The following is a 21,923-nucleotide window of genomic DNA, read 5'->3' as shown; positions in this document are numbered from 1 at the left end:
AATACAAAATGATTACGGATTATTTAACGAAAACCGAGTAAACTTTCCATACTAGAGAAATTAAAAAAATGGAACTATAGTTTTGCGCTTTTGGAAGTTTGTATTAATTTAAAGCTCCCAGTACCTTCTATGATTATTACCTTCTTCTGCTAGACCAAATAGAAACACAGATAGATATAATCAGTTTTTTATACAGAATGATGGTACAAGTCAAAACAAGTCGTATGATATAAAGAAAATGGTACTATGTCGCGTTTTTTATATATTTTGCCCCTGTAGGAAAACGCCGTAATTTGAGTACGAAAGGTCGTAAGTCCACAAACAAAGTTATATTTTGAATGAATACTACAGCTAATGTATTTCGGATATAATGATAAACGTCATCCATGGTTGGGGTACATTGCAAAGAAGCGGCCTATAACTTTGGACGATAATCGAATGGTATTTGGGAGCCATAGGAGCGAACTTTTGCATAAAAATTTGATAATTTCTATTAATAATTTAATTATTTATTTTGCAACGAAAGCGTATACTTGACAGCTACTTTGCTTTATAAGCGCACTGATTATGAAAGGTGGACTCCTGGCCTTTTCATTGATGCCAATTGGATGATGTACACACGTGTTCAAAAACCACGCATATTGCAGAATTTGTAAAAAAAAATTAATTTTTTATTGTTTTTATACCCCACACCACACTGTGGTAAGGGGTATTATGTGTTAGTGCACTTGTACAGGTCGCATTTCACGTATTTAATGCACCAACCACCCCATATCTGTCCAATTTTGATGCATTTTTGAATGTGTGACGGAGTTCGGTGAGATATAAGTGTGCCATTTTATATCGAAATCGGTTCAGATTGAGATATAGCTCCCATATATATTTTACATATTTACAGTGGTGTAGGGTATCAAATTGTCGGCCCGCCCGACTTTGATCCTTTCCTTACTGTTTTTTTTTTATTTTAATTAAAATAATATGTGGTGCTTATATGTAATACGTCCTTTGTTTTTTGAAAAATAAAAAGGTTGATATTTCCGCTGACTATAGGCATTTGTATGTATTTGAATCGTGCATTTTTTAAAGTTTTAAAAACGTTTTTTGTTTTTCAAAATAGTATGGCTTAATCCCATTGTTGTTGTTTTATTATTTTAAAACAACTAATTTATTAGTGGAAAAAGGTTGGAATTTTTCGCCAAGGGGTAAGGCAAGGAAGACTAGTTTCGATCCACACCACTGGATCTCATCAGTTCCCTTGTTTCTTGTTTGTGGATACTCTCCACCGAAGTTATTTTTCAATAACTTCTTCAGCAGGAAACTTTTTATACCCAGGTTGTTTTAAAATAATAAAACAACAACAATGGGATTAAGCCAGACTATTTTGAAAAACAAAATTGTATTAGCTATCCCAATAAAAACGACGCCACCAATGTTCGTTTTAAAAACTTTCCATTCTTTAAAAATATTCAATCTGGTCGATCTGTGCGTTTTTAAATATATGCCAAATTGAGATCAATGGTTTGAACTGAACTTTTCCGAACAGTGGAAGAGTTTACCTCAAAAAATAATAATGTTATTCCATTATTGTATTGCAGTTCTACTATCCGATCATCTTCCATAATTATTAGCATCGTCCTTCGTGGGAGATTTTGTCAATATTGAACAATAAATGCGTCCCCTAGCATGACAAAGAAATAAATCACGGTATTTATTTGGCTATCTGACCATGTACATCAACATATTTTGCATCAATGGAAAGGTCAAGAGGTCTTCGAAATATATCTTATGGCCTCATCTAAACCGGGCTAAAACCACATTTTTCTGCATTTATCGGGCCTTTATCTCAGATATAAATAGGAATATGGCCTTGCTGTCATTAGCAATATTGTAGCCCTAAGCCAGTAGATCTTATCTTTGAACGAAATCGATAAAATATAAAACATTGTACATAAATTCTGTAATTCTGGTCGGTATCATCTAAACTATCATCTAACTATTGCTATCGACGTTTACGGCGGCCACCAAAAATGTTTTTGGGTCATTTTGGGTCAAAAATAGTTGTTTTGGAGCCCAATATAAACAATGCTTTACGACAGCGATCAAAACGATAGTCATACTATCGATAGTTTGCCAGCTCTAGTTCTCACTGCTAGTTTATTCTCTTACTTGGGATTACAGTGGATTGTTGACATATTTATTAAATTGTCGTTGAAAAATATATATAAAACCACGTGATAGAAGGAAGCATTTTACAACAATGGCAAGCCCTGAAGAGTTGTGTGTTAAATTCCAGCGAATTAAGAATATTAAATTCAGAATAATTTAACAGTTTTGGAGATATGGTGCTAAATGTATACAAGTTATGTAATTTTTACATATATTTTAAAATTTGAGGCAATAAATGTAGTTTTTCAAGTTCATTATTTCTCCAGATATTTTATTCTTGCCCTTATCTACACATTTGCTTCAGAGGTCAGAAGAAGATTCGCATTGGTTTCAGAGATACGAGTATAGCCCCGAATTGCTTTAAAAGTCAACATTTAACCATCTTTATATGGAGCCATAAAATCCAAGCTGCTTCTGACATAACAAAACCCAACTTGGGGTTTCATCGTTTGGGTCTGTACTTTCAAAAACTCCTCAGTTCAAATTTTTTGCACAAGATTACCTTAAAAATGTCGCACAGTGATCATCATGTTAAGTTGCAAGCTTCTTCTTTTTGGTAAACCCAAACCTTACTTAAAATTTGCGCCAATCAAACCATGGTAGAATAAGAAAAGGTAGCAGCAATACACAGCTGACTGAACTGGGTTGTAACGTTAGTGTCAAATTTCATATGACAATGTTTACATTTATTTCTATTTCGATGTACATTAGGGGCATATATTTTTTGAGAACAAAAAAATATATCATTCGGAAAAAACCATTTCCCAGAAAGACTTCTTCATATCAATGATATGTAACCTCCTCCAAGTTCGAACGATAAGCCGCGCAGTAAATCACCGCTTGTAGAGGCGATACAACGTTTGTTAATATGTGAGGTATTTTGTTAAAATTTAAAAAAATAAAACCCTAATAAACATGTGCTTCTTTGATTTCTAAAACAAAACATTGAAACAGCTTCTCCTTTTTCTATGAATTTCCAGCGACCCCAAACTTTTCTGCAAGAATTCTACTTTCTGCGAGAATTTATGCATTTACATTAGGGACATATATTTTTTGAGAACAAAAAAATATATCATTCGGAAAAAACCATTTCCCAGAAAGACTTCTTCATATCAATGATATGTAACCTCCTCCAAGTTCGAACGATAAGCCGCGCAGTAAATCACCGCTTGTAGAGGCGATACAACGTTTGTTAATATGTGAGGTATTTTGTTAAAATTTAAAAAAATAAAGCCCTAATAAACATGTGCTTCTTTGATTTCTAAAACAAAACATTGAAACAGCTTCTCCTTTTTCTATGAATTTCCAGCGACCCCAAACTTTTCTGCAAGAATTCTACTCTCTGCGAGAATTTATGCATTTAGTGGAATGATCTGGAAACATAAAAATTGAAAATGTAACGAATTTTCATTCATGTTTTCCAAAATGTTCAACCAAATGTGAAAAATTATTAGTTTTTTAAATTCCAATAATTTATAGACATTTCCTTGTTTTGTTTACAAATACAACTGGCAGTAACGTTACAAACAAAAACAAATTCCTTTGTGGTTGTTGTTCGAGTTGTATTTGTTGTAGTATTAACTTTACCTTATATTTGTTCTACCATGCAATCAAACCATCATTTTATTTTTGGTTCATTTCACATTTTACGATCATCAGCAACAAATAATGGGGCCTCTTTTGGTCAGAACTTGACCTCCCCACAAAATTTCGTGACGTTCGGTCCATAATTGAGGTCTGGAGTTTTCATTACAATTTTTAATGGTCGGACGGACATACATAGTTATTTCGCTTTATCTCGTTGAGATAGGAAAAATAGCAAAGAAACTTATAATACCCTTTCCACATTGTTAAGTAACGTATACATATTTTATTTTAAAAAATCCGTAAATTTGAAGGAAAAGGTCTTAAGTCGCAACCAAAATTCAAAACTATACGAGGAAAAGTTCTTAAGACTAAAGATATCCAATTATCTCCCAAACGCGATGGAATTTGATTAAACAAAATACATAGGGGAAGAAATAAGAGAGGAAGTAGTAAGCAAAGAATACAGTTTTTACTACCATAATAAAATCTTTAATATACAAAGCGGTAGAATGTCTTTTCTTCCTCCTGAAAAATTTCTAAAAATGGACTTACGACCTTTTTTGGAGCTTCTGTACTTTTTTGCGTAGCAGACGATATGTTTAATGTTTACCGCCCTCGTACGTTTCCTGGTTTCATAGACGTATGCATTTTTAGGTATTTTGCGCTCTATATAGCTATATCAATATCTTATCCTATTTTCACGAATTTGTTTTAGGATTCCTTTTTTAGCCACAGCATTATTGTTAGTAAAGTTTTTTCATCGAGTGGACCATAATTTCGGCCTTTAGAGAATTTTCGTGAAAATTCACTTTTTGTCCCATACTTAATTACTATGGAAACAAAGATCGTTGGGGTTAACGTTAACATATCGCCATACAATTTCACATGTAAGGTTTTCTGATCAAATGGAAAAAATTTAAAGGATAGGAGTTAAAAAAAATGTTTTGAGTTGCCTATTGTACATAAACAGGATTAGTTTATCAAAACACATTTTAATATTATAAAAGATGGCTCTCTGATCTTTAATTCAATGTCAATAGGTATAAATTCATTGCTTGGGGTGTATTCCAAAATACAAGATTTTTTCTCTTTTGTGTTTAACATGTTTTGTGATTTTATTTTATGCAATCCTGAGGCCAACAAACAACTGAAAGCCGCTAACACTATTTTAAAACTTTATTCATTCTAATTTTATGGCTCTATATAAAACCTGTTAAGACTGTTTTAGGGGTTGGTTTGTACAAACACAGTGATAAAGCTGGTGTAGCAAGAATTCATTTTGGATATGTGTGTTCGTTCAGTAATCTTTAACACACATGTTAGCGAAATAAATCCTTGGGACTTTAAATATACACACATATATATGCGGAAAGCGCTATTCAAGTTTTATAGTTTTATAACTGCAAAATTGCTATTCATGTGTGTATGTATGTTTCACATACTGTTGTCTCATTATTAGTCGTAAACTTGACCTAGGCAAATGTTTTGAAGGGCTTTAAAACAGTTTAAGGACAAATAGCTTAAAAATATATACGTCATTGTTGGAGTTTGAAATATACAATCTCAGAAGTATTTTGTTTAGATTTAAGATAGCTTCAGAAACAATTTCGAATGAATACAATATTTTTAATGAGACATACTTTAATTTTATGAACATTTGATAATGTGTTTTCTCCAACAAAGTTTGTACAATGCAAATCTAGTATTTTATTTATTTATTTTACATAAAAATCAATTTCAGTAAAAATTCATCCATGTCGGTAGAAGGTAGAATAGTTGAATTTATAGCTGAATTTCCACAGAAATTAATATACGATATTGATTAGTCATATAAAAAAGTGAGAAACGTACGCACGGGGGCCAGAGGAGGGACATTCAGAGAGGCCATTTTCTAGTAACCTACGCAGGATTTGAATACGTTTTCCCACATAAATTGCTAGAAAATTTAGTTCTTGAGCAACAGCTGTTTTAAATTATTGCAATGGTTATATACAATAATATGTCAGAGGATTTTTTAGCCAAATAAGACAATAGTAAGACAAGTAAGAAAGTGTCAGTCAGCTGTGCCGATGGAGATATACCTTCGGCCTCGAACCATGTTGCCAAAAATTTAAAACCAATCCCAGGTGAGTCCTTAAACTGCACTCTTTCTAAATTTTGTGTGGAAAGTACCCAAAAGAGCTGTTCGATGTAGTCAATACTCGGATATAATTCAAGGCTGTAAGGAATAAAACGATGTACAATGTTTGAATCAAATCGGTTTCTCCCTTTAAGGGTTATCTTACGAAATATCCAGTGTTGTTGGTGCCGGCAGTCTTACCCCTGCAAAAAAGTTGTACCATCGTAAAGACAATATGCTGAAAAAATTTCAAAACGGTCCGAGAGGAGATCTTAAAGTTTACTTTTTCCGAATTTTGTGTGGGAGGGTACCCGAAGGTGTGGAGCGATATAGTCCATATTTGAACCCGATCTATGCCTGAAAGTAATATTACTATATGCAAAGTTATGACTAATTCGGTTACTCCTTTCGAGAGTCATCCTGCGCCCCATTTTAGCGAACATTTTTGAACTTTTGTGGGGGAGGTACCGGAAGGAGTGGACCGATATGGTCCATCTTCGAACTTAAACAAAGTTGGGACAAAATATTACGAATGCCAAATTTTGGACCCAATCTGTTGCTTTGTCCGAGAGTTATGGTGCGCACCAGCTAGTCATACCAAAACGTGGACCTATGTCCATATTTTTTGGTGATCACTGATCACTGAAAAACTTAAATGTCAAATTATAACTGATTCGAAAAAATGTAGCTAAAAACATCAAAATATCTCAAATCGGGCGGTACCGTTATATGGGGCCTATACCAAGACGTGGACCGATATCGTCCATCTACGAACTTACATTGATTACCACAGGCGAACGGAGAGACGGACTTTCATTAGTTTTCGTTCTCTGTGTTTGGTATCTTCTAAGCAGCCTAGGGCACAAGGAAAAAACATTTTTCCCATTTTTGTGTGCGTTTTTTCACACTTCAAACACATTTGTTAACCGATTTAAAAAAATAATAGCTTGTTCGAAGGATATTATTTTCTCCTTTAAAAGGAAAAAGGATCAATAGAAATCCGTTGTGGAAACAATAAGAAACCCCGTTTTTCACTTCATTTACCGTTATAAAACAAAAAACGAAGTGACCCAAAGGAACCAACGATATTTTCGTTGTCCATGAACCCCAACACGATAGAATTTTTGCATCAGAACGTAGAATATTTTCCTGGTGAACTTTTGTAGAATATTGTAATTTATAGACATTTTTCGATAAATTTTCACTGTCTCAAGACCAAAACTGCCTGAAGGAGCGTCTCAATGCATTTGCAATGAACTGGATCGAAATGGTTTAGCTGTTATATGTCAAAATATCCAAAAAACGTGGATAAAAAACTTCAAGTCAAAATCGGGATGCTCGATTTTTACCGTAGGTATATGGTCTAGTGGTCTTTTTTGATCAGTCCCAATCCCAGAAATCAGAATCGCGCCCAATAAGTTTTTCAAATCGCCGCGGCCTATTTTATACCCTCGCTAGCAGAGAGGCAATGAATATTTATATACATGTCAATATTAACATACAATTAACCTACATAGATTAGAGCTGTTGCGCGCTCTAGACTAAGTTTTTCTGAAGAAGTTATATCTAAATGCAATTATTTAAAGAATTCTGATTCCTTTCGCAAAAATTGGATTTTTATGTTTGCAAAAGCTGGGCAATGACAGAGAAAGTGCTCCAACTTTTCGTCACTCTCTCTCTCTCTCTCTCTCTGCATAAGTAAACTCAAATACCACTTTGCAGTTTAACGAATTTTTACCAAAAATGTTTCAATGTCTTTAATAATGAACATCAAATTTGCTGAAATTTGGTAATTTGGTATCGGGCTATTAGCTGGTCAAACATCTTTTGAAATACAACTAATAAGCTATGCCGACATAGTTTACCCAATTTGTTCTTTATCCCAAAAATTATTGATTTAGCGGCTTCCAGAGTTTTGTGAAAATTTTTTTCTGAAAGTACGAACTTCTGAAAAATATAAGGCTTTTTTGGGTTTCTTCATATCGACAACTGCGAACGTTCTGAATAAAGGTGAACTTTTACAAAAAAATTAGATACTCGTAGAGATATTCCCTGTCAACAGAGAACACAAAAACCTGATTCTGATTCGCCGGAGCGATTTTTAAATAAATCGCGATCAAAGTTCACATTTGTAGGGATTTTTAAGGTTTGAAAACGGCAAGTCGTATCGAAATAGAATTAGAGAAAATCTTGTAGCTAGGAAAATTCTCTACAAGATTTACAGTTATACTTTTCCTATATTTTATACTTTTTCCTGGGTTAAACCATTTTTGAGATATAGATAAGTTCAAATTGGGACAATGCTCTGACTTTAACGCCTCCTTATAAAACAATGTCATGTACGGTGCGCCTTAACTATCTTTAAATGAAAAGTGCTTATGCTTGGGAAGTTTTAGCGGATTATGAAAGAGCAATGTTCATAGATTTTTTATTTTCCCATGCGTAAGCACCTTTCATTTACAGGTAGTTTAGCCGATATGTGATATCGGCAGCCGCCTTCAAATCACAGCCAATTTATCCGTGAACAGGTCTCAACCTGTACTTAAGCCAAAATGTGTAATGTTTGGATGTTTTTTTTTTTTTTTTTTTTTTTTTTTGTTCGGGAAGGATTTTACTATAGTCTAACTTCGAATTTTATACATGTTTGGAAAGCTATTGAAAAATTGTCGCAAGTGGTAGTACTCAAAGAGTACAAGTTTTACAAGATTAGGATTAGGATTATGTAATATTTATGTCGATCAAAGTCAATGAACCTACTCTATTTTTTTCCATGCTCAGAACTCAATGGATTCAGCTCTTGACAATCGTGGACGATCCTAATAGATGTCAACTTATGCCAATACATTTGATAGCGATATTTCCTGTCCAAAAAGAACTCTATAACTCGTATAACACTGATTCGATTGGAAATTGGGGCTTGGGCAATATAGTTTCAAATTTAACGTCTTAAATAATAGTTACAATGTATCCTCCGTCATCTACAAATGAAGGAAGTTTAATTCAAATCCGTTCTGTAGTTGAATTCTGTAACTCATTTTTCGAGTTATCGACAAAAATCGGTAACATTAAAATGATTATAATTTCGGCAATTAAGGACATTTTTCGGTAAGATAGCGACGAAAATGTAGTAGTAGTTAAGTTCCACCGATATCAAGAAGTTGGCAACATTTTTATTAAAACTTTTCATTCATAATTTTGCGTTTTGATTTTACCGATATTTGTCGGTAACTCAAAAAATGAGTTACAGAATTCCACTTCTGATTCGTGCCAAAGATTATCATATTAATGCTTGCAGACCGATTCATATTAGTCCAATGATATGGGATCTCCTTTTTATCGCTGTCCGAAAGGCAACAAGATTTTAAGATGGATGATTGATGCTAGTTATGGATGACTAATGTTGACTGGCCTGGGTGTTTCGACATGTGCTTTGTAATGCAGGAAAACTATTATGTTTTGTTTTTCATTTGTTAAGCATTATCAAATAAGGTACGTGTTGATTTGGCAAAATTTAAAATAATAAATGGAAACTTTCTGTCTCTCCATTACATAATTTATCGTTATAAACCTTTTCCCAAAATGGTTTTGTAAATAATAAGTGATCCATATAAACCATAGAATACATTGTAACAAACCTTCAAAGTAACGATATTGAATACAAATATTTAGCTTTAATTATTCCTGGTACCGGTCGAACCAGCACCAGCACCGCCCTAATTATTTTTATAAAACTTTCCCAAAATGGTTTGTAAACGACTTGTAAATATTTCAATTAAAAATATATAACAAAAATACTCTTCAGAACGAAATCCTGCATACACACGTATTGATTTAGAGTAAAATCATAATTTTACTGAGCTTTAGAAAGCTGATGGTTTTCACACCCACAACTCTTCATTACATCCCAAAATGGTAGATGTACCAAAGTTTGTTAACTATCAACAACTACCACCGAAATCCATAAAGTTTTTAATATTTCTTTCCCAACAGTAAAGTATCTAAATATTTTTCGTTTATTCGAAATGAAATCCGAGTAAATTGTGAAAACTTTTATCAGACAATCTGTTTATCTGAAGAGGAATGTGGTGTTTCATATTCAATTCAAAGAAATATGTAGCTACTATTTTATGGCATAAGTTTTGGTTTCGTCCAATGACTTCTTATTGCATTGGCACGCAAATAAATTTTTTAGATTGTTTCATTAAAAGTTGGAAATATTTATTTTAAATGGCTTAAAGTATTGCCAATTATTCCTTGGTATGATTGCAAACAACATCAGATATTTAATTCCATTAAGCGGTAATGTTCAGCAATTTGTGGTTAAGTCCGCACACAAGACTCCACTTCCGACAACAATCCTATTACTGATGTTTCCATAGGCAATGTGGCATCACAATGTTATAAAAATAAAAAAGTCGTTCCTCAATAGACCAAACACAAGGACAATGAAAGGACACTGCTGCTATGTCAGAAGAGAGATGACAAAACACAAAATATTTGTTGTCCATGTGCATTGAGTTTTTTGAAATACGTTGACAGTTTGTTGGCCACGAATAGCACCAAATGTCGAAATATCTGAATATGTGGTAGGTACGATCTTGCCTAAATTGAAAAAATAACAATACTGAAATTAAAATAGTGTCATTAATATATCCAAATAAATGTAATGTCATAAACGAAAAAGTATTTATACCAGGATTATAACTTTTTGCATTTTTGGCAAATAACAAAAATACCATAGCCATAGCCGTGAAGAGCATGGACAAATATTTTAAAAATACGTTGTCAATTTTTCCCTACCGCCGAAAAGTTCCTCCAACGATTGTATGCATGTTTTCTACTGCAGATATTTCTTAAATAAGAAATTTGTTTATCGAAATTGAATACAACTGTTAATATCGGATCATTATACATTACGCCAGGGCGATTTGTATGGAAGAAACAAATTTTTACCGGAAGCGTCGCGTTTCTGATTCTTAGGATTGTACTGAGCAAAAAATTCTACTAAACCATATCAAGAGTGGCATAACTCAAAAATGTATTTTTTTTTTTTGGTTAGCAGTTTTTTCTACGACTTCTAGTTTATATTGTGTCAAATGTTCATGTCTATATCTCAAAAAGTCAACGAGTTACATCTCATTTACTAGGAGTGGAAATGGCATTTGAAACCCAGACCCACTGGGTTAACCCGGTTATATGTAAACGGCCTATAATAATCTTTTTAAATTGGGAATTTAATTTTCAATCTACAATTTAAAATGCATTTTTCTCGCAACATGATTTTTGCGATGTGACACTCTTTGAGTAAATGAGCGATATCGTCGGTGTCATGCTTTAGTGTTCCATACGCCATTTTTGACATTTTGAGATAAAGGTACCTTACTAGATTTTAAACCATGATCTTTCAGATTTTTTAATCGGTTTTCTTCCATCTCCTATAGTTTTTGAGATATTCAGATGTCAATATGTCCCATATCCGCTTTGTGACGTAAAAAATCCTGTCTTTTTGTTCCATATCCATAAAGCCTGGAACAAAACAACTTTGAAATTTTGTGTTTCGTATCCATGCCGTGTGGCGTATGGAACAAAAATAAACAAAAACGAATTGTTCCGCCCCAAAAATCATTGCGTTTGGAACAAAAAATTTACCAATTTTGTTAAGTTACGAACAATGTGGCATATGGGACAAATTGTTTTAAAGGACTGGGCTTAAAAACTGAAGAATAATAGTTTTTTTAATCTAAATATTTTTGAATAATGTAATGTTATATGAAAACCACAATTTCTTTTCGCTTGAGGTAACGACTCCTATGAAAAATCCCCTCGTTTTAAGACAAGATTTTGATTTAAGCCCACAAAAATATACGCATAAACGTTCATTCGTCATGAAGCTAATGTGGACAACGACTACAAAAATGGTGTTTTGAGAAAAATTCGTTTAAAGTTTTTATGTTACATTAGAAATGCAAAAATCAGTTTCGATCGTAAGTTTTACCACATATTCTACGCTACTTCTATATATTTCAAATATATAAATGTTATGGAGACCTATAATAATGGTCCTTAATGTATTTATTTGCTCATATAAATGTTTCATTTAAAGCCGTGCATTTTCAACCTCACAGTAGCACTTCATATCGACACCTCCAAATAATAGTATGCTAAGTCTAAAAAGTGAGTTTTGCAGGAGAAGCTCTCAAAGTTTGGACATTTTTTTGAACTTCAGTACTATGCTAAGTCAATATTTGTTTATAACTTCTGTTCGGATTGACCGATCATTACCAAAATTTGACAGAATTTAAGTTAAAGGACGTTCGACACCTCCAAATAATGGTTTGCTAATTCTGAACAGTGAGTTTTGCAGGACAAGCTCTAAAAGTTTGGAAATTTCTTTGACCTTCAGTACTATGCTAAGTACATATTTGTTTATAACTTCTGTTCGGATTGTCCGATTATTACCAAAATTTGACAGAATGTAAGTTAAAGGACGTTAAATATAAAAATTTAAAGAACTTGAAAACATGCTAAGTCGACTTAGCATACTATTGTTTGGAGGCGTCGATATAAGAGAGGTGGAACACAATTGATAAAAAGTGGTTCTGTTGAAATGTGACAAAATGTGTTCCATGTGAAACAAACAGCCAAAAACACGAAAATTATAAAAATCGCCCATAACTTCTATACTATCAGATATCTGAATAAAATAAACTATTGATATATTCTTTGAGTTTAGTCAAGTAGAACTGAGCTCTTAAGGATTGGATTTTTGCACCAATTTTAATCCGTATGGGCTCAAACATTAACTTGAGTTTTTCTCGAATCAGGCAAGTGGCGTATGGAACACTTAAGCATGACACCGACGATATGTCTACGGTGAAAATCGAGACTTCCAATTTTGACTTGAAGTTTTTTATCCACTTTTTTGACTATTTTGCATATAACAGCTAAAGCATTGATATTTTCGATGAAAAGATGAAAATTGTAGCCAAAACAGTGCAAATTTTTTAGAAAATGTCGATAAATGACAATGTGCTACAAAAGTTGACCAACAAAATATTCAAGCGTTCTGATGCAAAAATTGTATCGTGTTGGGGTTCATGTATAACGAAATTACCTTTGGTTCCTTTAAGTCACTTAATATTTTTGTTTTATAACGGTAAATGTAGTGAAAAACGGGGTTTCTAAGATTTTCAATTTTCTTTTGATCCCATACCATTTTAAAGGTGTGAATAATATCTTTCGAATAAGCTATTTTTTAAATCGGTTACGAATGGCTAAGTTATAGTGGTTGAAGTGTGAAAAAACGCACAAAAGAACTTTAACTGAATTTCTCATAATTTTCAAAATAAATATTGAACAAAAAAACATATTTTGACTGTTTTAGCTACGTTTTCGGACCGAATTAGCTATAATTGTATTGGCACATAGAGCACTCCATGATCAAGAAAAGTCTCCACAAAAAATGATTGTCATAGGCCCACTTTTGTTCTAAAACATCAAAATACCTGGAATCGGGAGTCACCAAAATCGGGGCTATACCAAAACGTGGACCTATGTCCATAATTTTTGATGGAGAAGTTTCTTGATCATATCTATAGCTAATTCGGCCAAAATGTAGCCATAGCTAGCCAAACTACAGCTTATTCGGCAAAAAAAACGTCAAAATATCTTAAATCGACGGTAGCGTTATATGAGGACTATACCAAAACGTGGACCGATATCGTCCATCTACGAACCTGACATGCCGCATACAAAAGACCCATCTTTTCAAAATTTCAGCGTCCACTCTCAATTTTTGTGGATGCTAGATTGATTACCACAGACGGACGGAGAGACGGACTTGCAAAACACAAAAAATTTCAAAACTCATCTATTTTTCACCCGATTTCATTAGTTTTGGTTTTCGTGTTTGGTATCTTCTAAGCAGTCTAGGGCACAAGGAAAAGCCGTTTTCCGTTTTTTGGGCGTTTTTTTTTCTGGGAACTTTTGTATCTCAGTGTCATTTAACTACATTTCCAGTGTCATTTAACTACTGTCTCGAGCCAAGAACTGCCTGAAGCCGCGTTCCGATGCTTTTGCGATGTACTAGAGAGTTCTTAATTATTGTCTGGATCGAAATCATAATGGTTTAGCTTTTATATGCCAAAATATCCAAAAAACGTGGATAAAAGTCGAAATCGAGAGGCCCAATTTTACAGTACACATATCGCTCATTTACACAAAGAGTGACATATTTCAAAAAATCAAGTTTCCACAAAAACGCGTTTTAAGTTCCCGATTTAAATTTGACTTACCAACTTTAAAAGATTATTACACAAAAAAAAAAAAAAATAAAATAACTACATATCAAAGCTAAATATCTGTGCAAGATCAAGCATGATTTGAAGTCTTTAGTGCTTCATAAACTCAAAAAACTTGTTTGATGAGTTATACAAAACTCTTAGAAAATAACCTGTAACTCGTTGTGTTTTAGAGATATCCACTTGAAAAAAAAATAAAATAGAAGTCGTATAAAAAATAAAAATTGTCAACTAAAAAAAATTTTTTTGAGTTGCGCTTTTGGAGGAAAATTTTGTATGGTGGTTAGTTGTTGGTGATGATCTTAAAATGTTTAAGGAGTGAAATGGACCAAAAACAATTTGTTAACCGATTTTGAAGTTGCTCTGTAGTTCGCAATAATAGTCCCATCGAAATTTAAAAAAAAAAGTTTGAGTTTATGAGGAATTAAGATTTAACGTGTTACATGAACCATAACTTGTTTGTGATAATTGTATTTTGGATTAATCCCATTTTTTTGTTTTAATATATTATTAAACGACTAATTTATTAGTAGAGACAATTTGGCGTTGTTAGACAAGGGGTAAGGCAGTGAAGACTATAGTTTCGCATCTCGCCACAGGTTATTTAAATATGTTATTTAAGATAACTTTGCCAGAAAATTTCCACAAACAAACAAACTAGGGAACTGATGAAAAATATACATAAACTTCCTTGTCTTACTCCTTGGCGAACGATGTCAAATTTTCTCCACCAATAAATTGTTGTTTTAATAAAATATTAAAGCAATAACAATGGGATCATTTCTGGAAGGCCCATTCCAGACGAGTAAGTATTATTTGGTAGAGTAACTTGTGTCCTTCCATTTATATCATTTATTGGAAAAAAGTGACGAAAAAAAGTGCACCTCGTGAAAATGAATATTTTTGATTTAATTCAAGATCAAAGGATCTTGGGCGAGTACATGTGTAAGATTATTTAGATGCGAGAATAATTCTTCAAAACAGTGTAGCAAGGAAGACTAGAGAAAAGTGTCCAAAATAGAAAATTCCTTCACGGAAGCAAGGAAGGATTTTTTACATAATTGAGGGGAGCTCAATCGCATGGGAATGGTTCCATACAATCTCAGATTATTCTCCTTAGTAGAGCGGAATGCTGAGAAGAGAAGATGGACATATGTTTACCTATTAAATCTCTTTGTTTAATTTGCATAGCTGAGGTGAACAGCTTAAGTTCACCAGAGAACTATAAAAATAGTTATTCTCTAATAACATAGGTTATGACTTAGTGGGAAATCAGAAGATATTGAGGTTGCCACCTAAGAGGTCAAATATTAAAAAAGATTATGAAGAATATTACCATTGTATTCTTGTATATGGGGTTCCCATATGGGGACTCGTAAGTGAGGCAGACAGACACTAAAGATATGAATTATGAAAATAAAGTTAGTGACAATGGAGTAATGAAATTAGTAAAGTTTTCAGCCAGTGTAGGGATTCAGCAGAAATCTGTTGAGGACTCAGAAACTACGGAAACGAAAAATGAAAACGTCCATGTTGATATTTCGCGGAAGTTAAAAAATTAAATTACAAGATATTGGAGGAGAATGAAATGTTAAAGTCCAAATTTTCTTTTTATTTATGTTTTTCTCTTCATTTTTTTTCAAGTATTGCCTTCCCTTTTTAGATATCACCCACATCTACCCCAAGAATGATCATAATGGACGAAAAGGATGAGTAGCCACTTGAGTGGCTTATTAAGGATGAGTAGCCACTTGAGTGGCTTATTAAGGATGAGTAGCCACTTGAGTGGCCTATTAAGGACTCAACAAAACTGTCTTTAACATGTTCGAAACAAGTAACAATAAGCAATGTTAAGACGAGATAATAATATTTTGGATCTTAGTTCTGCTTGAACTCAAAATTCCTAAAATATTGCATGGTATTATTTATAAAACAATTGATTAAACACTTGAATATTTACTATGTACATATACGTAATAATTACCTTTTTGATATTAGAAACAGGTGATCTGAAATGATAAAATAAAACTTAATTAGCTGTAAAATACAAACACAAAACAAAGAACTTAATTATTGACAAAAATGTCTGGGCTCAGATTAGAGATTCTTCTCGTTTCCAATATTACTTCAGATGGATTCAGCACTAATGGCTTTCCGCATGAAATAAATTATTATTTTTTATATTTCCAAAGAAAACATAAAATAATGATCTGATCTGCAGGAGAAAATGAAATCGGTAATTTTAACGGAATTACAAACTCACAAATTAAAACTCGCAACTGAAATATTTTTAATATTCGCCTCATACAAAAAAAAATCAGGCCCGTAAGACAGGCTATCCTGTGGCCGTAAATGGAAAATTTAAAACTTGTTTACAGTTTGCACCAAATTAGTTAACGATGCCGATGTACAGCCACTACCAAAACGTAAGAACTTAATCCTTGATTATATTAAAAAAGACTTGAGATCCGTCAGTCGAACGATTTCATATAGATTAATATTGTCAAAAATAATTCACCCCAGAAACCGCCTAAAAACTTTACGTTTCCGAGGTTGCTAAGGAGTTCAAGGTGGAAGTGAAATGATTCTAGATTTTGTATACATTGTTGCATAACCTTTTCTTGTCTCAACTTCTACGCGGTTTTCGCGTCAAAAAATAGACCTGGAAAAATTATTTTGAAAGTGTAAAAACTTAAAAGATGGTCACCTCATATTTGGAAAGTAGGACGAACAGACCTTTCACTATTTATCGCGTCGAAACATGACGACCGCTAATAATAAAGGTTTATTCAACGTAAAAACTCAAAAAATCGGAACTATCCCGCAAAACACATAATATTTTCAAGAGTTCAAGTAAATAATTTAAATAAATAGTAAATCAAATTCATTTAAAACACCTATGCCATGATAAAGTACGTAACATTTTGATTTGTTTCCTCTAAGTAAGGATGATGATGTCAACGGAAAAAATTAATAAAATTCGCAATTGTTGCTTTTACATAAATTGGTTTCATTGTATCAATCTACAACGGCAAAAGAAACTCTCATTTCTTTTCGCAAACTTGAGCAAACGACTCGCAGTTATGCTTCGAGATATTTTTGTATTATGAGATTTGCCTTCTGACATTTTAACTAGCAGTCTGTTATTTTTTGTCGCTGAAGCAAGACGAAAGGATAGGAGGTGGAGGACAAATAGCTGACTTTTTTTCTTTTTAGCTTGTTAGCTTATTTATCCATTGTCGAACAGCTATTATAAATGCTCCCATTGAGACGAAAGCAACAGGGTGGCGTTAACAATGGCCATGAAGAAGAAAACACATTAAATTCTGGATGGGGACACTAACCCAGGACGCTGTGAATAATGTTTGTTTTGAATTGTGTCTAAGAATATGTATGTTAAATATACATACATATGTATGTACGTGTAAATAGATACAAATAAGAATATAATCATATAATCAACTTCCCGAGTTCAATTTCTCCACTGCGCGTCGATAACTTCAACTCCATCTTATCGCCGTTTACTGTCAGACCCGTTTAACCAGATTCTTCGCCACTTCTAACCTTTTTCATCAGGAAAATAACGCACGGAAGACTATTTCATAGTCTGAAACATCTACTTGCTACCTCTCTTAGTTCATTTCTTGTGTACGGAATGTACGACGTTTACGTTCGAACCATCATGCGGGATTATTATTCTTCAGCCGACCTATTTATATTTTGGTCTCATTTGTTATATGGTAAAAATCAAATTTCTTTTGCAATTCCATTTGAAAAAAATTCTTTTTTTGCGAGCACATCTACCATTTTTGGTGTAGAGGTTAAGGAAAAAATCGTTGCTTCAAATCCGTTGGCGTTCACAAAATTGCCCGCGCATCGGGCGGTTTTTATTATCATATAAAAACATTTATGTATAATTCGTTGACAACATTCCATATCTATTCGTAGATGCTTAAATATTAAAAAAAAATATTTTTATTTTCGCGGAAAATCGACAAATAATAAAAAATCTTGAAGTTAATCCAAATTATCTCGCCCCAGAATCCATACAATCATCAAAAAAAATTAAAAATATCTACATATTCTAGACAATGCATAGAAATATATGAAACCAAATTTATAGAGATTGGGTTTATAAATTGCATATTATAGGAACAACAAAAGAGGATTACTTATTGTTGGAATATTGTTCCAAATATAGTTTTTGGTATGAGTACAAAAATTAGAAACAAATATTTGGGAGTTCTCCAACTAGAGCTCATTAGATCAGTCGCGAAAAAAATTAAATTCACGCGGGGTTCAAAGAAAATTGAATGGCACTTGTAAATTTTACTCGCCAAAAATAGGGTTTTTAAGAAAATTTACGCATCAAACTTTGGACTCCAATTACTAGGTTGCTGTACGGAGCACGAGATATACATACATTTAACGACGTAAAATTACGAGTTCCATAATCCTATTATGAGTTTTGAATATGATGTGGTTGCACGTCCGAATTATTAAAAAAATCCAGCTTCAAAATGTCAGCATCAATTTTAGGCTGATGCAGTGGATATATCGAAAAATCATACACTAGTATCATGTTGCCCATAGAGTATTCTTTGAGGCTTTTTTGGGCATAAGTCTATAAAATGTAAGGTTAAGCCACAAATAAAAAAACTTGTCTAAAATACTAGACTTATCTTCTGGAATTTGTCTCTATGATATCTTCGTCATCACTCCTATAGAGCTTAAGGTATGCATCCCGCCGATAAATAGCTGAACTCCAGACCGTCTGGTCTAGGGGGGCTTTAATGCTCATCATGAGTTGTGGCAATCGATTCTCTAAAACTCTGGCTGGTATAGTACTGGCTGTGCAGATTGATAGCTCTACGTCTTGCACAGTCAATGAGAACGCCCCAACCAGCATTAACGGAGAATGTAACAGTTCGCTAGACATAACCATCACGTCACCTTGTCTGACGAATGACGCCACCTGTCAACCCGCCGTTTCTCTTGGATCAGACCATCTCCTTATAATTGTGTCCATTAGCAGACCGCCCGATTTCATCACATCTGAACGCCGCACTTTCATCAATTATGGAAAAGCTGATTGACCGAGTTTCATAGAGTTCACTAATCATCGCTTCGGAGATCCAGAGTCAGGGAACTGACATTGGAAGTTAACAGGTTGGTCGGTGAGTATAAGCGAAAGAAGTGGTTAAATCGTCTGAAGAATTGCGACATTAAAGTGAGGTTTAAGAGATTTGTGGACAAGGGTTAAAACACTCTCGAACCCTGTGAAGAAGGAAGATAGGACCTCTGTCACGTTTGGGCGACATTACACTGACTGTAACGACGCAAGTTATTTAATAGATAGTTTGTCGAGAAGAGAATAATTAAACAACATAAAGAAACGGAAAACGGCATATCTAGGGCACATTATCAGCAAATACATCATTCTCCTGCAAATACTACAAACAAATATAGAAGGAAGACGTACCTGAGGCAGAAACGAGATGTTCTAGATTCAAAATATCCAGCAATGGACAGAATCCCAGAACACAGAAAATTTAATAAGCATAGCGAGGAATAGCGATATATTTTACTATTTTGTTTATAATTTATAAAAATATAAGTATGTAATTTTTTGACAATTGTAATATGATCGCTAATCGACTATACAATAAAGAAGAAGTTTGTCGAGTACCCTGGGAGTGATAGAGAGAAGAGAAGAGTACTACGCCGCATTAGATCTCTTTCTGCTTAGGAGGAACCACCACAATTTACAATGGGTGTTGCGAACGCCATCAGGAACGCTGAATCGTCCAAAGCGTTGGGACCTGTTGGATTCTCCATGGGAATGCTGAAACAGCGAGAAAAAATGTTGGATTTCCTATTTCTTTGTGTCTACAAAGTGTTCCTTACAAAAAGCAAAACCAACCTTAGCTTGTCTTAGAGGTTCTCTTCATTCCGATACCTCTAGACAGTTATTTTAGGACTTTTAACATTTATTTTTTGGGTTTAATTAATGATGAAAAGTAGTGTTAATTGTATGAGTGAAACATCAAAAGAAAAGAAAAGCCTGCATTTATTATATGTCTAACAATATAATATGTTGGTATGCGTAGAACGCAGAACATGTCTGTTGTAAACCACAAACTTTTTTAATAAAAAAATTTCAATTTGTTTTAACTTAACAATATAGAACGGCAGTAAATTATCTCACTTTACTTTAAAACAAGCAATACTTATGACCACTCTTAAAATCTATTGTTTTTGACCTTTAACGCAATAAAGTAATTGCAAATAACGACGACCATAAATTCATTATGACCCTTCAATTTGACAGTTGATTAAAAAGCCCTTAGGTTTTGTTTTTATTCATCATCGGGTTTTCTTTTTCACATTTCAAATATTCGTTGAAAATGGAAAACTTAATCAAATTTGGTAATTTTAACAAATTTATCAAAAGAAATTTGAGTGTTAATGTATTTTGTATGAAAAGAGAGTAACTTTCAAATTTATTTATTTACCATAGCATTCAGTATGAAAGAAAAAAAGGAATTTCTCATCGAGCAAAAACCATAAAATATTGTACTTGTATCAAAAATTCGGCCTTTAATAAAAACAACCAAACAGGGTCAATGATAGTTGGTGAAATTAACTTTTTTGGAATATTCGTTTTTGAGATTGATACTTAGCGAGTCCTCTTAGTACCGCACTGTTATGGGTGTTGTTGTAAAAATATCATGTAAATCCCAATTCAAATCTGATTTCTAAAATTTAAACAGTCGTTTGTTCTCGCCAAAGTAAGGATGTGAGTGAATGACGAATAATAATGAATAAAATATGAAATGAATAATAACAAGTAAAAAAGCGTTAAGTTCGGCCTGGCCGAACTTTTCATACCCTCCACCATAAAATATTCTGATCTAAAATGGAAAAATTAGTTTTCATTCTTTTCCCCAACTTTAAATGGGTACGTTAAAATGTCAGATAATGTACATAAAATGCTTCATTCGGGAGGCCCTTTTTTATGGTGCCTATATCTAACTATGTACATATGTTGACAATTTTTGGTGGGCTAGAAATTGGGAGGTACCGTTATATTAGGGTTATAATAAAACATGAACCTATTTGGACAGTTTTGATGGGAGCCTTTAATGTCAAATAACTCCTAATTCGGTTAAAAATTGTAGCTAGAATCCTCAAAATACCGAAAACGTGGGAACTTCAAATGTCATTAACAGCTAGTTCGGAGGTATGTGGGCTATACGAAAATATGGAATTAAATGAACAATTATCGTTGCAGAATTTTTGTTGGCTTTTAAATTTCAAATTACGGAAAGTTCGTCCAAAAAAGGTACGGAAAATCGGGAGGTTTGTTTTGGGGCTATACCAAAACATGGAACTACGTTCGGTTAAAAATTTTAAGTAAAATATTGGGGCTATGTTGAAAATTTTTGATGCAGATGTGTGGTGACCACTACAACCTTCAAATGTCAAATTACAGTTAGCTAAAATGACTGAAATTGGGAAGTACCGTTATATGGGAGCAATATCCGAACATGGACCTATGTTGACAATTTTTGATGGAGAGGTGTTGTGACAACTAAGAACTTCAAATGTCAAATTACTGCTAGTTCGGTTTAATATTGTAGCTAAAATCATCAAATTACAGAGAATCGGGAGGTACTTTATATGGGGGCTTTATCAATACATCGACCTTCCTCGACAATTTTTGTTGGAGAGGTGTGGTGACCACTAAG

General features: G+C 33.4%; 1 protein-coding gene across 30 annotated transcripts in view; it reads right to left on the bottom strand.

Annotated features, from left to right (window-relative positions):
- The window catches only part of Trpm (transient receptor potential cation channel, subfamily M), a 403,692-nt gene that overhangs the window by 211,182 nt on the left and 170,587 nt on the right, over window positions 1–21,923 (bottom strand). For 25 of the 30 annotated variants that reach the window (XR_012408366.1, XM_073992979.1, XM_073992998.1 and 22 more), the window contains one exon: window positions 16,157–16,181. The exons of the other annotated variants lie outside the window; for them this stretch is intronic. The gene's annotated coding sequence lies outside the window, so the exon portion shown is untranslated. The remainder of the gene's footprint in view (window positions 1–16,156; window positions 16,182–21,923) is intronic. 30 annotated transcript variants of the gene reach the window in all.

This window comes from Musca autumnalis, unplaced genomic scaffold (assembly GCF_047663935.1).
Source record: "Musca autumnalis isolate F117 unplaced genomic scaffold, ASM4766393v1 scaffold_5, whole genome shotgun sequence".
Taxonomy (NCBI): Eukaryota; Metazoa; Arthropoda; class Insecta; order Diptera; family Muscidae; genus Musca; species Musca autumnalis.
The sequence above is the reverse complement of the archived record's forward strand: the minus strand, read 5'-3'. Positions and strand labels throughout refer to the sequence as shown.